General features: G+C 40.7%; 1 protein-coding gene across 1 annotated transcript in view; it reads left to right on the forward strand.

Annotated features, from left to right (window-relative positions):
* INPP4B (inositol polyphosphate-4-phosphatase type II B) overlaps positions 1-23852 on the forward strand; it is a 391067-nt gene that overhangs the window by 347373 nt on the left and 19842 nt on the right. The window lies entirely within an intron of this gene.

Below are 23852 nucleotides of genomic sequence, written 5' to 3' on the forward strand. Positions count from 1 at the left end.
GTTTGTTATTCATTTTTCATTTTCATTACAGTGTTGTTGCCCAGAGGGCAGATTGTGCATGATGCTGAGAGTGGGTTCCCTCCTAAAGGAGTCAGTGGAAGCCCACCCACAGGTCTTGTCACTGCTAGGAGCGAGTAATTAAGGAAAGCTCTAATACAACAGTAAAAAGCCTGCAATGGCCATAAATTAATTGTTCCTAGTCTTACTACAACTTTCATCTCAGAACCAGGGGGGTCCTGGATTTTCTAATTAAAAACAAAACATTCGCATACCTGTAAGGAAACTCCTTTCACATAACTATTGATCTGTAGAGAGTTATTCAGTGTAACAGAGGTGGAATCAACATCTTTCATAATGAACACTGTTAAAAAGGTGATGTGGCATGCTTTGGCTGGTATTTTGTCTTCACCATCTTAATGCTGGACACTAGACCTGGGAAAATAAGTAAGGGTTGCTTCTGTGCTGGTTTTTTGAGCTGCTGTAGATGACTGGATTTATTATATGATCTGTCATCACAATGAAAGGTAAGTTCTTCATGGTTGGCTGAAATGTAGCAAATAGACCTTCTTTTGGTGTATATGATAAAATGTGGTTCACTTTCTGTATTATTAGTACTATGATTAGAAGCTTGTTGCATAATTTACTTTCTCTGTTTGTATGTTAGTATGTTTAGTTGTTTTACTGTGAGATGTTAATTACCTGCAAGGTTCTTGATAACCTTTAGAAAGCACGAGGAACTAACGGTTATTATGGAAATAAGTTAAAAAGCTGTTAGCATTCAGCGTAGGACTCTCTTATCTTACTAATAAAAGTGACAGTCTTTAAAAATATTTTGTCTCACTTTGCATGCTTACGGATTTTATCTTCCATGTCAACTGGGAACCAATTTTTTCTCATGACAATGTAAGAGAGAAAAGGAGAAAAAAACCTACAACTGTAATGAGATGACAGAGTCGTATGATAGCAGAAATATGCTTTCACCAATTCCCTTTCCAAAGTTACTGTGGGGCATGTTTGAGCAGAAGTATGACCTGATGTTTCTGAACCATAGTCTGCAGTGGGCTGTCCATTGTTGGCACTGAGAATACATGTACATGAATGCTGCTTCTGCTAGGCAAGTCAGTGAGAGCTCTCCTGTGCACTTAGTGTTGAATCTTGTATGGATCGCAGCCTTTAGTAGTTCTGTGACAGCTGTTGTTAATGGAATTAAGGGCAATAAGGTTCTAGGTGCAAACTGGACTGTGTGCTGCTTGCTTTGCCAAAAATAAATAGACCCTATGCATTTCTGTGTAGGCTGTCCCTCTGCTGCAGGGAAGATTTTTGGCATTGTTAGTGAAGATGTAAACTGCTTCTAAATAAACTGGGATAAGAAGTAGAATTCAAAGAGTAGCTGAGATTTTTTTCATATGCGTGTATATATATGTATACACATGCATAATATATATACATTTGCATATTCCTGATATACTGTAGGATGTGAAAATTGGTTAATTTTAAGTTATATAAGATCAGTTTAAAAATTGAACTTGTTATATTTCTAGCAGTTGAATACAGTTTTACTATTGGAAATGTTGCACAGAAGTTAAGTTCACATGAACAAAGCTTTAGCAGGGCCTGTAGTATGCCTGGTGGCATATGTTGCCTCTAATGGTAGAAGTTACTTCTGGGGATGGGGGCGGCGGGATGGAGAGAGAGAAAAGGGAAAGGGAAGATGTTTCCCAGCAGCTCTCCTTGGGGGGCGTTTCCCAGACTGAGTCTGCCATTCCTGTCAGGAGCCCTAAGAGCTCAAGCCTTGGCTGGTTGCTCCTGCTCATAACGCTGTCGGCACTGACCAAAGTGGGCCTCGATCAGGGCAGTTCTGTCTGCTGACGGGTTGTGAGGCTTTGTGCATGTGTGTCTTTGAGTATCTAATGAAAACCAAAGGCTACAACCAAGGGGCAGGAGAGGGGGAAGGAAGGGGCAAATTCTGTGCCAGTGGGAATCGGTTCCCCTAAGGGCCTGCCCTAACGGTACCGCGCTGCAGGTGTAAGGCTGTGAGAACAGCAGCGTAAGAACAAGGGGGAAAATACTGCTGTGTTCATTTTTTCTTTCCCCAGCAAAGTCCACGTGGATATCCATTTTTCTTGCAAGAATAATTTGTGTTTGCTGTAATTTACAGGACAAAGCAGTTTAAACTGCTGACTTGAACAGAATTAGAACAACTGTCATACATAAGCACTGATTGCCACAGCAGAATTCGCCCCTTGGGTGAGATCACTCCTTAGAGGTTTTATTTCAGTGTAACATATTTTGAAACAGAGAAAAGTTTAAGGTCTGATCCTGAAGTCATTATTCACAAGCAACAGATCAGAAATGGGGTGCTTCAGGTGAGAAATTAACTCCAAGGACCAGATTTTGAGAGAGGACTCAGAAGCATTCACATTCCTGGACTTTGGTTCAGAACTGTGAATGGCAAAAACATTTTGTTTGTACAGGGCCCCAAACAAGAAGAGCTTGTTCATGGTCATGGTCTGTGAATACTCTTTTAGTACGCATAAAAGTTGATGGCAGTTTCTTGTAAATAATTGTAATAAATAGCTAACTCTGTAATGAATTTGCACACAGAAGCAAGTACATGCTTTTGTCACAGTCTCTTTAGAAGTTATATGTGCAGTAAAATATTCAAAAGCATCTGAATGGGGTCTGGTTTTGTTAGTAAGACATAGGTTTCCAACTTGTTTGGGAGCTTATCAAAGGAAAAAATACATTGCATAAATAACAGCTTAATTTTGTTTTCCCTGGTGCTACTTAAATCAGAGTAGATTCTCAATGCTTTCTATTTGAATTTAGTTTCTCTCTGGTATGGTGGGTAGTAAGGGAAAGGCTAGAGTAGCTCAAGTTAACGAAATATCATACTCTGGCTCTTAGTATTTTTCAAACGAGACCGGAATATCAGGGAATAGTGACAAGGGTGTGTCAGAAGGATGTTCATAAATTAGGTCATCTGACTTGGTTCTGTTTCCAGATGGAGACTTAAAGTCTTTGTGACAAAGATGAGATTGATCTTAATGCGTGACACACACAGGACCGGTTGCCAGCAGCCAAATTCTGCTGCCTGCTCTGTAATATGGCAGCTCTCAGCCAGGCTCAACTGGGGCTCAGTAATCCCAAAAGAAACTTCTCAATAAATCCCAGCCTTCTCACCACTCAGTTCTGTGCACAGTGTTTCAGTGTTGGGGAGCAACGGGCAAGCACAACCTCCCCCCCGCCCTGATACTGCACCATGGCACCTGGATTCTCATTAAGTATAGCAGCTGTATGACTAGATGGTTATGTGATGGAACCCAGAGTTAAGTTTATGGGATGTATATCAAACACCCAGCAGATAAACAGGTGTAATAAAATCAGGGAGCAAGAGATCTCTGACTAGTCAAGGACAGGTAAGGAAGGTCACGTCTTAACCTAAGCTCTGCATTTCAGATTGCGTTCAACTTTTTTCTTCACCTCAGATACTCTTGGAGTTGGAATACTTTGTTGCTTCGTGACTGCGGTAACAGCTACAATGGAAACAGACTACCGGTTTATCAACATAAATATGAAAAATGTCCTTGAACAAATGCCAGGATTGTTTAAGAGCCGTGGCTGCTCGGCCAAGCAGGTATCATGCGCATACATTCTCATACAGGCAAAATGATTTTGCAGAAAAATGGTCATACCACTTCAAACGCTCTCGCAAAAGCAAGGGACCAAGGCAGTAGTTAACTGAGAAGGTAAGAAGTGGGTGCAAGAATGCATCAAGGCAATCTTTTTTTATGATTGATAAGCATTGTGTCTTTGGATTTCACATCCAAAGATTAAAAGATCTAGAGGTTGATTACAAGACCCAATATAAACAGAAAGTACTTGCTTCTTTAGATAAGTTAATTATTTACACTGTTCCACAGGAACTTTTGATACAAACCAAGCTAACTTTCACCCTGAAAAAAACCCCAAACCCACAAAATACCATCAAGTAATATTAAACAGTACTTTTAACAGCTATCTTTACTTTCTTATGATACACCACCTCCACGCTTTGTTGAAACAGAGGGTTATTAAAACAATTTTTATAAAATCAGGGCTTTTACTTTTTAAATATCGATATGGGAAAAAGAAGTGAGCATTTCATATGAGTGGAAAGTAGCAGCTGTTAGCAGTTTTTCTGTGTGAATCCAGTTAGTGTGCTTAGCTATAAAATGCTGATAAGAGTTAGTTAAAAAAAAAAAAGTGAAGCACCCAGTTTATATTTATGTATTCATGGGCATAGTTAATGGATATCAGCAGGGAAGATGTGCTCCCGCACTTTTTAAAAATCAACAGGAAAGCAGTGCACACAATGCAATTCCCTTTTGCATTAAACTTATTAAGTCAAATCAGTTTTTATGAGCACATAGGCCAGAGCTCTGGCACTTAATTCCTTTTGATCTTCTGCCTGCTAAATTTGGTTTCCCACTGTGCTACCATGCAGTTTATTTTTAACAGATAATTTGTTTGGACATCACTAAAAAGAAAATACTACAACTTCTAGCAGTACTAAAGCACTAAAATGCCTGTCAAGTTATTAACTGTCTGCATACACATACACAAAACCATTCACACAAAGGGGAATTTTAGAGTTAAGAAAAATGCCCAATTGTTCTGTTTGAGAGCATGAAGCAGACTACGTACCTGATACTGATTTATGCAAAGCTAGCATTGCAGATAACTCTCACTAATTTCTGTGCTCAAAGTGCAACTTCCAGTTACCATGGCTGTTAAGTGTCTGGAGAAAGAGACTGCTATGAAGTGACAGGTTTTGAAGGGAAGCTCCTGTGACTGAGTCAATGGATTTGTTTTGTAATTACAACGTTGCTAACTCAGAACTACCCTTTACTAGGATTAGTGCCCTGAAAGGCACATTTCCTAATTATGGATTCTTTTTCTAGCTGCCTACTACTTAGAGTTGGTATAGAGTGTCTTCTATACATATAATGCACATCTTTGGGACTGGGTTTTTCATGCTGCTCACATTTTTGTGTGATGAGAATCATAAAATATTTTAAATATTTCAATTATCAATCGTGCTGTGCTTATACTTTAGTAGTGGGGTTTTTTTAGTTAGAAAACTAGTAGTTCAATGCTATTTAGTGATGGGCCAATGAGCAGATCTTTGTTCTCTTAGATGTGCTCCACTTGCAGCAGCCAGATTCACATCTGGATCCTTGCATCAGTTTGAGCACCAAGGGTTTAAATACCCCCAAAGGCTGATGGATTGCATAAGGCCCTCGAGCCACTGATGTCATGGAGCCTCAGCAGTGGCAGTAAACAAGATCATGTGCTCAAACACAGATTAACTAATTGCTCTACATGCCTATTTCAGGGAGGTAGGTCTGGGAGAAGGGTGGTGGCGTATGAGCTGGGCCTGGAACTGTGTAGATCAAATAATCTTTGAATATTTTCACAGTTTGTGGTTGCACCTCCATGGGTTATAAAATCTGTCATAATCCTGTGGTCTGCTAAATATCCTGACCTTTTTGTCTTGCTCTACCTGCTCTTGGCTTCTTTTTAATTAATGAATAATGATCTACTCAAGCAGATATGAGTTCATGTTCTCAGAAAGGATGGTATTACAACAGATAACCAGATACATAAGTGCCTTCTTTGAATAGATACTGTGGTCTGAATCTGAATCTGAATCAACCATCTTTCAATAAAACCCAAGCACTATCAGCAATATAGAGATATGACGGCACTTGAACCTTCTTGTACCTAGTTTTCCTCTGCCAGAATTTTTTATAACCTAGCTTCCTGCCTTTGTTTCTTGTTTGTGTAATAACTTGGGAACCTGGATGGAGAACTGGGTTAGGAGAACCTTTGTACAAGCTTTGCCCTTTGAGCACTTGCAGAACTGCTCAATAGAGTGCTTTTTAAAAGTTAAGTAAATGTGGGCTGAGCGAATATTATGTACAAGTCATGCTACTTGATGACACCTGCAAAGCAGGGATCAGATTCACCAAGAGAAAATTCTGCATAACAGCTTTGCTTTTGATATGCCTAGCCAATTGCAAATATAGGGAACTTTAGTAAAATGTAGGCTCTCTGAATCAATTCAGATTTTATTACACAGTAGGGATAATATGGCATATTAGCCTTTTCAGATATAGGCTATGTTAAGTAGAACACCTACTTCTTCAAGGCCTGAAAAATTTATGTTTTAAAATGAGTTTTCATTAAACTTTGTTAAGAAGGCAAAGTTATGATGTGGATTCCAGCGAGAGAACCAAAGCATGGAACCTGTAACAAAATTATTCTAAACATGAGCCAAAAAGATCAGAAACTACCCACCTAATCTTCTGCAGGATAATCAAATGCAGTTCAGGAAATGTCAGGTATAATTGCCACTTACCTTCTTCAAAATGCACATTTGTTTTATCTATCGGGTATAGAGCACATTTTGTTCTGACTTTTGTTCCATTTCTTTAACTCTGGTTTACATCTTGCATCCAAGGCAGGATGAACATAGATAAACTTCACGTTTGTGGGTGCACACTTCGTTTAGCCTTTAGTAGAAAATTATCTGGTCTTCAAATAAAGTTTTGAAGTAACACATGCTGTAAGAATAAAGTGTGCACCCATAAACATGAAGTTAATCTATGCTTTTGGAACACAAATAGAACAATAAATATGACAACAGGAAAACAAAAAATGTGCTTTGTAAATAACGTTCTTACAAAGTTATTTGTAACACAACACAACCCAGGATTTTGGTGAAGTCTTTATGTAAATTTTAAAATCAGTTAATCAAGCAAATAATTGATTAATTGGAACACAAGGTATGTCACTCTTCAGTATTCTACTTTTATCCTAAATTTCATTTTGGAAGGCATGGTTGGTTTGGGGGAGGGGGTGCAGGTGAGGGACGACTGTTATGGTTTTTCTGGTAGACTCCTTATTTTCAGTTTGTGATAGGGCCACAGGTCAGTGGAGAATTTATACCTAATGTACTACTTACTTGGGGAAAAAAAACACTTCTCATTCCATCTGAGATCAGATACTAAGCAAATGAAAAAAAAGTTGGGAAAATTAGCCAAATCTATCCGGAAAACTTTAAATATCCTGGGTGTTGGTATTTTTGATCAGCATGCTTAGAACTTAAAAACTAGAATAGCAAGCTCAGCCCTTTTGCATGGTAGTAAAGACTTTTTTTTTCCACTTCAACAGTTTCCTCAATCATTTTCTCCCAGTGCACTGCTCAGTACATGACTATGTTTGACAAGGAAATGTGTCATAATATCTGCTATTAATGTAATGTATTATTGAAACACCAAAATGAAGATGAATAGCAATTAAGGCAACTTAAACTGTAGTTCAGCACACAAGGCAGATAGAAGTGTGTTATATCTCTTCCTATTTTAAGCAGCTGGATGTTCGTACTTACACACCTCTGCTTTCCTAAAGCAATCTGTGTCACAGGAGCTTGATCTTGGAATGGCAGCGGTATGTGAAACTCCGTTACTTTGGTATTTGCTACAGTTTTTATTGGCTGATAATTTTCATCCTCTTCCACTGTCTAGAACAGGACATAAAGCAAAAGGGCAAAAAGTATAAGGGGATGAGTGTAGTGCACAGTAATATATATTTTTCTTCATAACTATTTATATATATTATATTGTGCAGCAGTGGGAATACAGAGACATCACATTTTTCTCTGTGCCTTATTCTACAGCAAATTACCGTCGTTGCGATGATATATTCTTGAGGTTGAGACGTAGACTTCATCAGTGAAAATGCTACTGATCACAGTTTTCCAAGTTGCTAACTGTATTGAGATTTTGCAAATGATACAAGATCTAATACATTGCCATCGCAGTTCTGAGACTGCAATCTAAATCTAATGCTGCTTTATTTTGTTTGATCAGCTGAAGAAATTGTGATGAATTCCATACATTGATATATGTTTTCCCAAAGAAAATTAAATGTTTGCATTTCTTTCATTGTTAAATTAGGTATCATTAAGACTATCACATTTTTAAAATGATGTGGTTTCTTTAAGATGGATCTTTTCTTTATTATACTTCCATATTTTATTAGTTATATTTGTAGGTAGGTGATAACTCATTCGCTGTTTCTTTACCCTGCAGAGAGTTTTATAACAGGTTATTTATATCTGAACTTATCACAACAAAGAGAACAAGACAAACAATAGTCCAAATAGATGGTTATGGGAAAAAAAGTTATGCGCTTGTTCTATGTCATGTCGGATCCTATGACAACTGATAGAAGAACATAAATTAAAAGCAAAGGATTTAATTTTACATGTGTATCCAGGTAACTTAGGCAAAACCGGCTGTTTCCTATTATGTTCAGAAATGGGGAAGGTCAAAGTGAATGCTTGTAATCCAACCATACCTGTCTGGAAGGAGATAGTTATTATAACGCAATGATAAAATCAAGAAAACATATTTCTGAAGGTATTCTACTGTTGTAATTACACTAAACTGTAAACAATACCATGATCAAACCACTTGCACAATAAACTTGTTACTGGACTGAAGCTGAATTATAAAATTAATTGAATCACTGAATTAATCATAATGTCCCTAAACGCTAAAGAATTTGGTTGTCTGAGTACAAAATCCCACTCAAGAAAATCAGCTTTATTCTATAGAGTTTCCTAGGGCTTGAGGCCAGAAGGGATGATGAACTCCTCCATGCTTTATATTATGAGATATAAAGTACTTCTACTTCAAACCCAAATATTTTAGTTAGACTAAAGGACTTTACTCTTAAGAAATATAAAATTAATTGCTTGCAAAACCCAGCGATTATTCTAAGTGCCTTGGGTCCTTGTTGTGGTCTGTCATGGATCAGGTAAAATGTGCCCAGATAATCCCTTATCTGATCGTGAACGAGACTCCATGCATGCATAAAGACTCGTTAGTGGGATATGTGAGAAGCACCTGTGAGCCTTCTCAGAGCATAGGTCTTATATACTGTTCTTCACCAGCCATGGTTATTTTATTCAGTGTTGACCTCTGAATCCAAACCATTTAGCATGAGAAATACAAGCTGAAGCTTGACCATCTTTGGATAAAGGAAGGAGCATTGTGCAGCCTAGTTCAGATCAGGTTCATGTGAGGTAATCCTTAGTTTTAGAATAGGCAATTCAAAACCAGCAAGTTGAAATATATAGTCAGGGGTTTTATGCTGAAGTGGAAACTGAGGCATGGGTTTATGTCACCTAACTTTTGTTGTCTAATTTTAGTCTAGTTGTCATTTACATTCCCAGGAGAGAAATAGCCACAGCCAGAAACATCTTAAATCCAGCTCCTTGAGGAATGTGTGAACTGTCCTCTACAGATGCTGACTTCTCTCTAGTTAGGCAGGGACTAGATGGGGAGTTCTGAAAAATAGTTTAGATTAGACACCTACAGTTAAAGTTAGGCTGTCTGAATCCTAGCCACAGCAGCTGCCAGCTGTCAGTGTTGTTCAGCTGTGAAAAAAAAAACCCAACACCCTGCTGTTAAAAAAGCAAGGAGGAGGCTAAGATGTATTAGAATAGGTATTTTCAAGAATCCTCAAGGTATGGAAAAGCAAGATAAAAACTGTTTTAAGGAAGTGATCATGGGGTTGTCTGGATAAGTCTGCATTATGTCGCCAGTCTGCAAAAATTGGGTACCAAAAATCCTTTTTAATAATCAGGAAGCACTTCTTGCGTTTAGCCAGCAACAACATTCACTCTGGAGTGACATTAAAAATAAGTAATTTATGACTGTAGTCCTTAATCCATCTGAAGACAAGACAGTAATATTTAAAGTTGGTTATTGGTCAAACTGCTTATCTACTTTAAATTTTTACTCAGTGAAAGGAAGTTTCAAAATGAAAGGTAAATAAAATATGTGCTTCTCAATTTCACGTAGGGACTCTTTTGGCTCCTTTTCCGTGTGCTAATTCAATAGCAAAGCCTGTGCTGAGCTGCAGTGCCAAGCTTTTTAACCTGTAAGGGTTAAAAATCATTGTTATTGAAAGCTACACAGACAGCACAGCAGGTAAGGCCATCAGTCGGACACCTGCCAGCCCCATGACCCTGAGCAGCAATGGGAGGGAATTCAAGACCACCATTTTAAGAGAAAGAACAAACAGCCACATTGCTTTAAACATCCAGATTGTGAGATTAAACTGTCACATAAAGCAGCAGCATGAATACCATATACTGAATTCCTCTCCTCAGGGACCTACTTCTCTGAGTCTTGAGGAAGCATAAGAAGTTGCCTAGACTTGCACTGAAATTACAGAATATTTACAGCAGTGCCGACAAGAAATTTGTTGGCATTTTTCACATCTGCACGGCCATAAAAAGCAATGGCATTCAAATATACAGCAGCAGGTTGGCTGCCCCAAATCTCCCCTGGCCTGCCCCCTGCCAAAATGGCGTCCTTTCATGTTGAAGGAAGAAAGATAAAGGAGGAGATTCACTCTTCAGAGGTTGCTGCCTGTCAGTGAAATAGTGAATATTCAGCACTTCTGAGGAACCTCTTCTAATGACCTCTACTTCTCAGTCATTTAAACGCTAAGAACTGGAACAGCAGTGGAATAGCTACTTAAACGGAGGGTTTTAGCAACCAACCCAAACAAAATCAGTTCCCCCTAGGAATATTAAACATCTTGGGATTGAACACAGAAGGGTTGTTTTTTGTTGGGGTGGGGTTTGTTTGTTTGTTTGTTTCTCAGCCCTTCCAGATATATTTCAAATGTGGGGGAAATGAAAGCAGCCTTGAGTTTAATCCCTCCGATGGCAAGCGGAGCAGAGCACATTGGGTCCAGCGCCAGAGGAAGCGGCACAGCGGAGGAAAACCATCGATCCAGGCGCTTTCCTCAGTGCCTCGCAGAGAGCCACTTCATCATAGACAGCGTATGTAGGCAGGCAGGAACGTCGTTAATATCTAGAGAACTGGTGTCTTGCGATATACCTTGGTAAATTAATTTGTAGCTTGGGAGGCAGAAGGAAAAAGCTCCCGGCGAGAGCCGACTTCTCGCCTTCCTCTGCACCGCCACCACTCGGCACATGGCTGCCATCACGTAGGGAGCTCTGTGACCCACCTTCCTCAAAGACAGACCCTCTGTGTGTTAGGGACTGACTGAGAGGGTTTCCCAAAGCTCCATCTTACTCTTCTTTGCCGGGGGGGGGGGGGGGGGGCCCAGCTAGCTGTGACCCCCTTGCTGAAGCTCCTCGGGGCTGTTTTGCTGCAGGGGCGGGAGAACCTTCTGGAAGGCGTGGGGAGGTGGGGGGGAACCTTCGGGAAGCTCTGCAGTGTGTTTGGGGGGGGGGGGGGGGCAGGCAGGTCCTCTGAATGAGGTCGAAGGCTCAGGGGGGCTGCAGGAGGCCTGGGGACAGAGAGCCGGAGCCTCTGAGGCCGTGACAGAAACAAGGCTTCTCCCGAGAGGGGCCGGGAGGGCTGTGTGGTATTCCCGCCCAGGGAACCGCCACCCCTTGGTGAGCTGAGAAGAGCCCGGAAGGAAAAGTTCCATCTTGTCAGGACGGACGAGGCAGGAAGGGGAGATCCATTTTCAACATTGTTTCCCCCTTTTGCCTTAAAAATCAGAGCTCTAAGTACTCTCTATTTTAAAAAAATACCGGCTTTTTCTAGTGAAACTTGTGGCACAAGGTCTTTCTGCTGCTGCTGTGGTGTGTTTGTTTTGAGGGAAGGCGGAGGCGGCTCCCCTTCAGAGTCATGGCGGGGTCAGGGGGGCTGGTTGTGGGGTGGGGTGTGCAGGGGCTGCTCTCCCTGTGGGGAACGTGCCTTCCCCATGGTGTCAGAGGACGGGTCATTTTAGCAGGGCATTAGCTTTCCAAGGGGGACTGCATCAAACCCGCTTGTGCAGCTTGGGTATGGATGGCATGCTGCGAGGAAAACTTAGGAGCTTCACAACTTCAGAGTCCTTCATTTTGTAACCTGACAGCATGTAAAAGTGAGTACCTTTAAGGCTCTTTCCTTTTTAAAAATCCTTTCAGAGAGTGAAAAAGAACAACTGAGAACAATCTGCCTGCACTAGATTCAAGGATATATATAGGTGGATAGTTGTTTTCGCTACAAACCCAGTAGCATTTAAGTTCCTTGAATTGCTGAAATACCACTGTTGCAAGGTCACAGGCTTTGCTTGCTCTTGCAGCAGAATCTGTTGGCTTGTTCTTCCGGAGTCTGTGGGCTCTTTTCCTACAAACATGCTACATCAGGAAGTCAAAACTGAAAATGTTGCATTCTTGGCATTGTCTGCACCCTGATTTTTAAATATTTGCTTTACCCAACAAATATTAGACACAATAAGGCAAAAGAAACTATTGTTAAGAGTTAATGAGTGCTTAAAACTCTATAGATTTATAACTTTTTTTCCACCCTGATTTCATAGTCTTGGAGTTTCTAGAGTTCATGGGAGCACTTACTGTGGGTGTTATCTGGATGAACCAGTTTTTCTTTGAGTGCGATGGTGGGGGTTCACTTAGCATTTACACATCAAGGCAAGGAAAAGTTAACATTGGGTAAAGACTTTTCTGGATCAGACTGTTGTGTATTTTCTTTTCTTGCTGTTCGTAACCGCTTGTTTTGTAGCCTAACAATAGGGCATCATGTACAGCAAGCACCATAGAGGACAATGTTACCTTATTGCCGCTTTCCTGATACCTCTTCTTCAGGAACCAAATCAGGGCCCTTTGGCACGTGGGATTTGTGGGATTTAAATAGCCGTATCTGTCTCTTCAGGCAACAGTGGTCCTCAAATTTCAGTTCCTTGTAAGCCTGGTTACAGAATTAATGATGCCTGACAAGGTATGTGGATTTTGAACAGTATTATGCTGTTTTTTCACATTTCCTGGACATATTGCCTCTGGTGAATACTCATGTGACATACCAAATGTAAAACTTACATAAAATGTTTATTCAGGCACTAGAATTCAGTAAACGCTTTCCTCTGTGTAGCAGTGCCTTTTCTTTCACATATACAGTCTAATAAATAACTGTATGACATACAAGCTGTAATGACCTGACGTATATGGGATCTAAAACAAATACTTAAGGCTTAATTTTTGTTTTCTTGAAATAAGATGAATTTTTGCCAGGGCTAGAGGCCAGACTTTGTATTGTAGTGCACAATATAGCAATGCACTGAAAGTTTCTTACGCTGCCTATTGATTCTTGTTATTCACAGGCCATGAGTCACATCTGCCTAAGAGCAAATAATTCACTGTAGTTAGACAGCAGTTACCGTACAAGTTTGGCACCCTCACAGGTTAAGATTCTTGTGTTTCAAATCATTGTTGGGCTATGTGATAAAAATGAATTTGCAATGTGATGGTATAATCAACAGAATGGTGCTATCTATCCTTTTCTTCTCCCTTGAAATGACTGTAAACCATGGCTGATTTGGAAGCAATCTTGTCATAATTTTGTTCCTAGGACTTTGATGTAATGAAGACTTTGGGTACTCCTTTGTGGTAGCAGCTGAGGAATTTGAGGCCGCATAGAGAACAGAAGTGCTTGAAAATCTCCTGTTCTGCAGTTAGCTAGGATCAACTGATGTGTGACACTACTTTTGGGCCAAGATTCTGAAATGGCTTTTAGTCATAGGGACTATTGGGGCTCTGCTGATGTCACTAGAGCTCACCAGAGAATGAGGATTCCTCAGGTGCCCTGGGCCTGAGAACTCTGTATCAAACACCATGACTTTTCGTGGGAATGAAATAGTCTCATAATGCCAAAGTTAAGGCATTTTAGGGTTAGTATTTGTGAATTTTGAACCATACTGTGACATGTGTAGCCAACGTATCAGATAAAGCAATTTTATTACATACGTGCAATGAACACAGGTGCCGAAAACGCGTGACTTGCTGTGCGTGCCTGTACTTACATAGTGAAGGTGAGCTGTAGAAATGCAGGTCTTTAAAGTGTGTAAAGCTCTTGATGCTGTGTCCAACATTAATAGACATATGCACAATTACAGTACAGCACTGGCACTGTAGCATCAGGATTTTTGATTGAGGATAGAGCAGTCTCAGGTCCAGAGATGCAAACGAAACACAGAAATTTACGATGGACAATACTTTCAAGTAGAAATACAGACATTTCAGGGAAAGGGGAAGTGCATATTAACATTGTCTATGCGCTGAATTCCAGAAGCGGCCTCTGTGACGTTGCTTCCACAAAATATATCGTATGTGTTGGTGCAGCCTTGTTTTTTGTGCACTCTCCATGCACAGAATACCTTGAGACTACACAGCTAGAAATTCATTGAGCCTGTGCAGAGATCTGTTAAAACATCCTATTGAGTCTAGCAGTGCAAGAATATTTTCTGAAGCTGCAGTGTGTCCTGAGGGGCCACTTTAACTGTTTTTCTCATAGCTTTTAAAAATCTTTTCTACTTTTCTCAGAAGAGTTCTTGGTTCTACTTGTCTGTACAAACAAAGCAAAATTGACTCTCATTTAATTCAATTATGGATCAATATGCATTGCTGTACTTAACAGACAATAGTGTGGAGATGTTTGTTTCAATTATCAAGTATAAGAAATGAAGAATTTGCTCTTAGCCATGGAGGAGAGAGAAATTAAGAAGCAGTCACCTGAGTCATGAAATTTAACTGTTACGTTGTATAAAAAGACAGTGAAATCTGGGGAAAAATGCGTAGTGAGCACAGACAGGTCTGTTTGCTGAGGAAAGCATCTGGCAAAAATTTGTTTGTAACCCTTTAAAAGGTGTATGTAGTGACACATATGGGACAATTAAGCAGGTAATTGACACATAGTGTAGTTTGGTATTGACTATTCCTCCTTAGAGTGAGCTATTATTAAGGCAGTGATTTTCCTGCCTTCATTTTTATGTACAGAGGTGGACATGTCGTTAGCAGTTACGGTCGTTATGTTTTTTGCTCCCACTAGCTTGAAGTTTTCCATCACCTGGTGCTATGGAGCTTATATCCTTGATCACTGCGTATAAGAGACAATTAATTTTGTCTAGAACTTTTACTTTCTCCTTTGTTCGATGGCTGCAATCTAGCAGCTAATTTCACACCAAGGACCTAATTACTTTACCTTTCCTGGCATTTCTCCTCTGCTTAAAGCATTCATAAAGACTGTGTAACTGTTTCTGAAGTCCTCATTAGAGTTGAGAAAAACTTGCCTGGCAAGGAAATACTTCAAGAGATAAATGTGAACGTGTGTGTATTTTAAATGCTATTGAGCTCTTTAGCCTACTGAAATTGTATAGTGCTATTTTAAAACAGAAAAACCATTGCCAGTGCTCTGTCACACACTTCTCTAGCGCTGAAGCAGAAGTGGGCATAATTAATAACAACTGACCAATAGTGAGCTCCACAGAGCTGTCTCTCTCTTAGCTGAGATTGCTTTATATTGGGAAAAAATTAGATGGAGATGTAATTTTTTAAAGGTATTTCTATCTTTTGTATATTCCAGTGTCTTTCCCACTGTATTAGCCAAGAACAAAGTCTGGAGTCTCCTAAAATCTGAATTTGGCATCCTTAACTCCAGTAGAGTCAGGATTTTCATGCCTGTCACCTGCTTTACACACCTCTGTCCCCCCATGTCAGTGAAGATTCCAGTGTTGTATAAACTAAGCAAATTTCTTGTAGGAAACCAGTGAAGTGTGGCAGCATTGATGTTGTGCCACTACATAAAGTACTGCAGCTCTAAATTTCTAAGCAATATGCAATGGCACTTGCAGCCAGTGTTACCAGGATACCCATTTCTTGTCCCTGCTTTTCACTGCCTCTCTCCTCTCTGCCTCTTCCTTGACTACTTCCCTTTCAGAGGAGGGCAATGCTGCTTGTCTGTCTTCTCCTCTTCAGCAGAGGATTCGTAAGGGGGCTTCTGGTGGGTTGTGTTCCACCTTTGCTCTTCTGCCATCTGAAAGCACACCCCACTTTTTCCACCAAGTGCTGGAGCAGAGCAGAGGTGCAGAGTGGGTCTGCATGTTGCAGAGAGGGAGTGGGGTGGGAGAAAGATTTTTCCTATGACTGTTTCCCATATGACCGTTTCCCATATGACCTTATGCTGCTGTCTCCAGCAGGAGAAGTTGGAGGGGGACAACTCCACCCTTCCAGTGAGATCAAATCATCCGGGGAATAGACAGTAATGGGAGGAGGTAAAGATAAATTCCTCTTGCTTTTCCTGACCAACTGGCAGAAATGACACTGAACCCTTGTCCAGTGTCTTAATAATAGCAAAATACTTGGTGATACTCTGATACTTCGGGAGGTATCACTGTGGTGGAAGATTCAAATGGAACTGCTCTGCACAAGACTGTAAATGAGCATTCAAGTATAATAGAAACACAGTAAAGTTTAATTTAAGTGTTAAAATATGTGTTAAAACTTCCAAAAGATGGAAGAGGAGAACATATTCCTGTATCTTTCCTCCCCACTTTCTCCTACTCCTAATCAGATCTCAGCTAGTGTGGCATACCCAACCTGAGTCAAACTTCCATCTTTCAGTTCCAAATGATTCCGTATCAAAAGGTAAATAAGAATCTGTTTCAAGTAAACCCACAAACTAAAGCATGTCAAAATAACTCACTTCATCACATATTTATAATTGTCACCTGAAAAAAACTGCAACACTTATTTCTTCATAGATTTTGCAGGTGCTAGACTATGTAGGTTGCTGCAGCTTCTCTGTCTTTTAGAAGTGCACGTAATGTGGACAAAAATAAGGCTTTTCACTCAGATTTTGGGTGCATTCGCTCCCTTCAAAACAAAGTTATGGTTACGCGTCTGACTACGTCAGTGGCATATTTCTTCATCTGACATAAAAGCAAGACAGGAGTGAGAAGGGAAATCAGAACATCTTCAGCAAGAGATGTCTATTAATGCCAAAATACACCGACAGTGAATTTTCCGAACAGTTTCAGCCTCGCTCACTTGCTGTAAGCAGGAACCCAGCTGGGTGATTTTGTTTTGGCATTAAACTCCTGAGTTTTGTACAACTCAAAAGTCAGCACTGAATGCTGAGCTGATGTAATCTGAGACAAAGTTAATTTGGAATGTCAGGTGCTTTCTGATGAGGAAAGATTTTAACTGAAACCATGATCTGATCTGTCTCCCAAATATGATAAAGTTCAAATCCAAAAAGTTTGACTCTCCCTTGAAACACATGCTGCAAAAACATGTAACGTTAATTATTTATCTTTAGGTTACTAAGCTTTAGGTTACCAACTTTAGGTTGCTAATGATAAATACACAATGAAAGTATAATCATGATTAAGGTACTTGCAGTTAGACTATGTTGCCTTATACATGACTTTTTATTTTTTTAATTTAAAGAAAATTCAGCTTGTGGAAATGCAGGGTATTCTGGACCTATGGCTTTGTTTAAAAATCTCTTCTTTCCCTTGCAGTCAAATAGGTTTTACATTTCATCATCCTAACATCAGCATTGAAAGATTTGGAACCTGCTGTCATGCTAACTGATTGCTAATAAATCTTTATTAAAAACTATAACAGTGAGATAATTAAAGTTTATTCTTCTCTTGTACTTAGTGATAGTGCTTAGAATTAGTTTTATACTCCTCAATAGTTTTCCTTTAAGTGAAGGGTATGACTAAAGAAGCATATTTTGCACTGGTTTTATGCATTCTGGGGTATGTTAAATTAATCAGCTGGTTTTACAGGCAAAGTACTGGCTGAAATATAAGAGGAATTATTGCTTAATTATCTCAGCTTTATGAATAAACCAGCATAGATTTTGTAGCCTTGTCAGAACAGAGCCCTCATCATCCTTGACTGTATTTCGTAGTCCACTGGAATAACTAAGCCTGGGATAGAGTTTGCAGATGCCAACTTCTTGCTCTCGCACTGGATTCACCTCATGCAGATTTCCAGTTCTCGTGTACTTTGAGCATCCTTTCACATTGTAATGGCAGAAACCCAGCAAGAATGGACCTTGTCCAGTTCTAGATGTGAATTTTGCCATTTTGACTGTTGCATTAAGTCGATTGGACTGAAGACAGTTGAGGGCCCCTAGGTAGTAGCACAGTTTATCCACCCATCTTCAGCCTCTTTGTCCAGCAATGTTCAGATGTTCTGCTTGGCACTGCCTTGGAGCCCACCAGTGTGAGTGCAGAACATTATATTTGTCAAAACTGTTATGGAGGAAGCGTTCTTGAAAAATATTTTGTCATACCGATTGTGTTTTCTTGCATCTAAATTACTATTTCGTGCACTTCGGGGGGAAGGAGGCAGAAGCGTTATAATAAAATTGCTGCCTCTGCTGGATCAGGTTTCACTTGAAGAGCCTCTGTGAGGCTGGTTAAGACATGGCTGTACTTGAATTTTTGCTGAACAAGGTGATTTATGGGCTTCCCCACATAGAGGAAGTCTGCCTAACATTTTTCCTGACATACAGTTCCCGTATGAAGAGATTATGTAGTGCATTAGGGAACGCGTCATTTGTAGTCTCTTAAAAGAATGTTCCTGGAAAGGTGAGAGAGAATCCAGTACTTCCGAAGGTGTGTTTAAAGCTTCTGCCAAGAAGATCATCTCAAAAATTAGGTACGGGTATACTTAGTCATTTTGCATCCAGTGCTGCTGACTTTCCTAAGCAAGAGGCTGATAATAAACTTATTTAGGAACGGGTTCATCCTGTAGGCAAATACCCATGGTGCAGAAATAAGAACAAAGCATAGCAAATCTCCTTCGGCTGCATGCTGGAGTCTCTGCAAAGACAAGTTGCAGCATCCTGGCAAGAAGACTGCTTACAGCTAAAAGGCTGAGTTTTGGGCATAGATTTTCCTCAAGTGGTCAATGGTTGACGTGTCTCAGCAAGAGCCCATAAATGCAGAGGGGCTGGCAGGGGCACTGGGTCTGGCTGCCTGCCCTGTCTGTGGCCTGAGCTCCCTGTGACTGGGCTGTCTTAATTGTGTGTGATGCAGCTGAACCCCTGCAGTTTGTAGCTCAGTGTATTAAAGGTAAAACTGCACTGGTGCTAGGCTACTTCAATATACTTAAATAAACCTCTTCACACCATAGACACAGTAGTCTCCGCAGAAGAAAAAGACAGTGCGGAGGACAGGCTTGTGGCAGGCTTTAGTACTCCTGTTCTTGTGAGTCAACATTTCTCATGTCAGCTGCGGTTTAGATTTCCTGGTGTAAAGAACCTTTTTAACTTCAACAGAGATCAGATGCTTTTTTTTCTTCTTCATCTTTTTCTTAATCCTGAGTTGCCAACAGCCCTTGTAGAAATAAAAAATTCCGTCTGGTTCTGCAGATGAATGCCTGACTTTTAATTAACCCAGTGAACGCATATAGATCAAATTTGCTATATCCATTCATCTGTACTTGAATTAAGGAAAGGGATGTGTTCAGTGCTATAATGTAGTAAAGTTTATTTTTAATTAACCTGATTTGCACTTGTAAGTTAAAGCTAACTAGTACAGCTCATTCATCGTTTATATCTAGGGCCACTGGGAATGGTTTGATTTTCTATCTACTTGATTCTAGGCCATAAAAATATGTCCATTACCTGCAATTTTCAGGTTTTTCATTGAACTGATACTAGTATTTGTAGGACTTAATATTATATAACAACAAAGTTTTCTTAGGGCTGGGTCCCTGAATCCAGATTTCTGAATCTTTGTCCACTTCAGCTTTTGCAGTATGTAAATTATGGATCTGAGTTTTGCAGATTGGACCTATTTTTATTCTTCCTAAGCAGCTGTGAATCGTCCTTGAATAACTTCTCATTTTGATGGGACAGCATAGTGAATCATAAAAAACTGGGGCTGACAGAGCCCGTCTCCCTCCCTGTTTCACTCCTGAGTGGTGTTTTACTTGCTGGCATACCGCTGAGATTCCAGAATGAAGGAAAAATGATCCACCCTCTCTCCGCCATTTATCCCAGTGACTTCCTATCTTTAATCTTGGAAAGGTTTTCCTAATGTTCACATGAATCTTTCTGGAATGCTGCAGGTAGTGAATCTTTCAGGAAACAAATGAGCTGCAGCAGAAATGGCCTGGGAAGGATGTTTGGAGGGAAAATGTAGCACAGGAAGTCATATTCCATGTTGCCGCTCAGCTGCCACAAGCTAAAACAAGTATGTTGCAAGAAAGTTCACTCTAGTTTCAGGGGTGTTAAAAGGAGAGAAGACTGGGACAGGATGCATTCTGAGCTTACTGGTTCCCTTAACGGAATAAATAATGGCAACAAAAATATCCCTGATATTCTATAGCTGCTGTCAACTGGAGCCAGTTAAAAGATATTTGCTAATGGTGTATATAGTTAAGTATTTTCTTTCCTGACAGTTTTTCCTGAAAAAAACAGTTTACGTTAGGTTTCTTTGCACTAACTAAACTACCTAAATGTGGTCCAACATTATTCTATATATACTTTTTATTACTCCTCAGTGCATAAGCCCTAATAACCAGCTAATGGTAATGTTTCCTTGTAAAATGCATATATAACTTTTTTTATGGGAGCACCTGATTCCCTTTCCCTGCTAGCCTACGCTAAGGGAGATTGATGTACAAGCTTCCTAGCATGGCACAAAGCAATCAAGTCAATTTTAGGACCTAAGTAGGTCAGAGATAAAAATCAGATTCCAGGATAGGACAAAATAGGAGCCTACCAGATAGTCAGAGAGTGGTGAGTTGTTGGCAGAACTAAACCTCCTTCCTGAGTTATGTTGTTGTTGTCAGTGTGGGCTTAAACATGCTCACAGATGGAACCAGGCAGGTTCCTGATGTTGCTGAAATTGTGTAGCCAATACATTCTTTTCCTCAGGTGCTACACGCACTTTCAAATAGGACATTTCCCAAATACGCTACAGCTCTCCTGAGCATTTATTCCTGCACAGATTGTGTTGCTCAACATGAGCTGTGCTTCAACCAATACAGACAAGCATTCATAAAAGACTGCGTGGACCCTCTTTCATCTTAAACCACACTTATTTTGGCTTCAGATCCATAAGTAAAACCAGGTAGGGGCAAAATTAGAACAGTTTTCAATGAAGTAGGAGTTTCTATACAGTGATTCCTCTGTTTTATTTAATTCTTGTTTCAGATTTTTTTCTTCTGCACATATGTATAGGTGTCTTTCTTGAATAAAGTCTGAATAAAAATTTACTAAGGGCATCAGGATTTGACCTTTTAAAGCTTAAATGTAAATTTATCATGGCTTTTAATGAGTTATCTTGTGAGTAAGGATGTAAAGATTTGACCAGCAGAAGTAGAACCACACAATAAGCAAAGCGGTTAAGCATTATTTTAGTTAAGAACAAACACTATCTTTGAAGGTTCTCTGTGCTTTGACAATGTGGTAGGTTGACCCTGGCTGGACACCAGGAGCCCACCAAAGCCACTCTATCACTCCCCCCCTCAGCTAGACAGGGGAGAGAAAAGATAACAAAAGGCTTGTGGGTTGAGATAAAGACAGGGGGAGATCACTCAACCAATTACCGTTACGGGCAAAACAGACTCGACTTAGGGAAATTAATTTAATTTATTGCCAATCAAACCAGAGTAGGGTATTGAGAAATAAAACGAAATCTGAAAACATCTTCCCCCCACCCTTCCCTTCTTCCCGGGCACAGCTTCACTCCCAAATTCTCTACCTCCTCCCCCCTCAGCGGTGCAGGGGGATGGGGAATGGGGGTTGCGGTCAGTTCATCACACGTTGTCTCTGCCGCTCCTTCCTCTTCAGGGGGAGGACTCCTCACTCGTCCCCTGCTCCAACGTGGGTCCCTCCCATGGGCTGCAGTTCTTCACGAACTGCTCCAGCGTGGGTCCATTCCACGGGGTGCAGTCCTTCAGGCACAGTCTGCTCCAGTGGGGGTCCCCCATGGGGTCACAAGTCCTGCCAGAAAACCTGCTCCAGCGTGGGCTCCTCTCTCCACAGGTCCGCAGGTCCTGCCAGGAGCCTGCTCCATCGCGGGCTTCCCACGCGGGCTTCACAGCCTCCTTCGGGCATCCCCCTGCTCCGGCGTGGGGTCCTCCCCGGGCTGCAGGTGGATATCTGCTCCACCGTGGACCTCCCTGGGCTGCAGGGGGACAGCCTGCCTCACCATGGTCTTCCCCACGGGCTGCAGGGGAATCTCTGCTCCAGTGCCTGGAGCACCTCCTCCCCCTCCTTCTTCACTGACCTGGGGGTCTGCAGGGCTGTTTCTCTCACAAGTTCTCACTCCTCTCTCCCAGCTGCAGTTGTGCAGTTTTCTTTTTCCCCTTCTTAAATCTGTTCTCCCAGAGGCACTACCACTGTCGCTGATGGGCTCGGCCTTGGCCGTCGGCGGGTTCGTCTTGGAGCCGGCTGGCATTGGCTCTGTCGGACATAGGGGAAGCTTCCAGCAGCTTCTTACAGAAACCTCCCCTGTAGCCCCCCAGCTACCAAAACCTTGCCATGCAGACCTGATACAGACAATCAAGAGTTTTAATGGTCTGTATGAGACAGATAGTATTAGCAAAGGCTTTGTGGAGAACTGTAAGCAGACAGCATTTTAGAATGGGAATACATTAAACTGTTTGACAAAGTAGAACCAATGAATGTTTTTGTTGTAGTGCTGCCATTATTGGAACAGAGAGAAATGTTCTTTTATATAAATATTCTCCAAGGGTAGAAAAGTAAGGTAAGAACGCATACGACTAGTATATTCTCTCGAATGTATTATTCCTGCCTTCCACCCCCCTGATGATTTAGCAGAGTTCTAGTAAGAGGGAGGGGGAGACTGAAGGAAAAAAAGGAGATTGGAAAAGAAAGCTGTCCTTATGAGATGATAACGTGTTCTTCAGGAAGTCACCTGTCAACAGGGAAAGTTATTCACTTTAGCAACTACTGTCTTTGTGCAGTGAAGCTGCTGCATTTTGACAGTCTGTAATGTGAGTGCTATCTTTGGGTTCTTTTACTCCACTTTGTTTCCCAGAGTCTCTAGCATTCTGTATCAACTGCTGCGTCCCTTCAGGGCAGCATTTTCTGATAGTTTATTCTTAACTGTAAAACCTGGCTCTTCATTTCCCATATAGAATTTTCTCTTTAATTTATTTTTCTGGGTCTAGGATTTTTATTTACAGTATGGTGTAATTTCTCAGGAGTCAAATATGTAAATTCAGGATTCCCAGAACCTGTGGGCATAGAGGTTCTGCTAATATAAGCCATACTCATAAAACCTCTAGAGCTGCGTGGATGTTAAACTGGCTACGTGTCAGCCAGCTAAGTCTGATATAAGTGTCTGTTGAATCCACATAAGGGGACTATTAAAAAAAGCCCTCTATTTGTAGCCATGTCCAAGCAGTATGGTTCTGAGTTTCAGATGTGCCAGCATTAAATAAAACATAACTAAATCATCAAGTGAACTCCAGATGAATATGCCACCATTCTTCCCCCAAGATAATTCAGCCGCCTTTATTTGTATTGTGATAACTCCTACTGAACCTGCTCAGAAATTAAGATCATTCTTTGCCTACCACTTTAAACTTATGTATAGTGAAGAGAGAGACCTTGTACCAAAAAGCCTGCAGAAATGATGCTAAAACAAACTGGAATGCGAGGCAGGTTCTAAGTGACTTAACTGGTCATAGTGTCCAGGACTGGGATGAAGTTTTCCTCTCGTTCAGTCTATGTTGATGTTTTATGATAGAAGGAAGTATTGTAGTTCTTTTGTTGGTTGTGAAGCATTTATTTTGAAACTGATACATAACGATTTTAACCTCTAAAAACTACTTCCTTAGCTCTGAGTTGTTAAAAGCATTGGTTTTTTATAGCTATACACTTGATAATGAATAATACGAAGACCCATCACCCTGCCTGTGTATGACTTTCTGTTTAGCCACAAACCAAACCAAGTGCCAGTGGTTTGACAGGCACTGT

Source organism: Aquila chrysaetos, chromosome 1, assembly GCF_900496995.4.
Source record: "Aquila chrysaetos chrysaetos chromosome 1, bAquChr1.4, whole genome shotgun sequence".
Lineage (NCBI taxonomy): Eukaryota > Metazoa > Chordata > Aves > Accipitriformes > Accipitridae > Aquila > Aquila chrysaetos.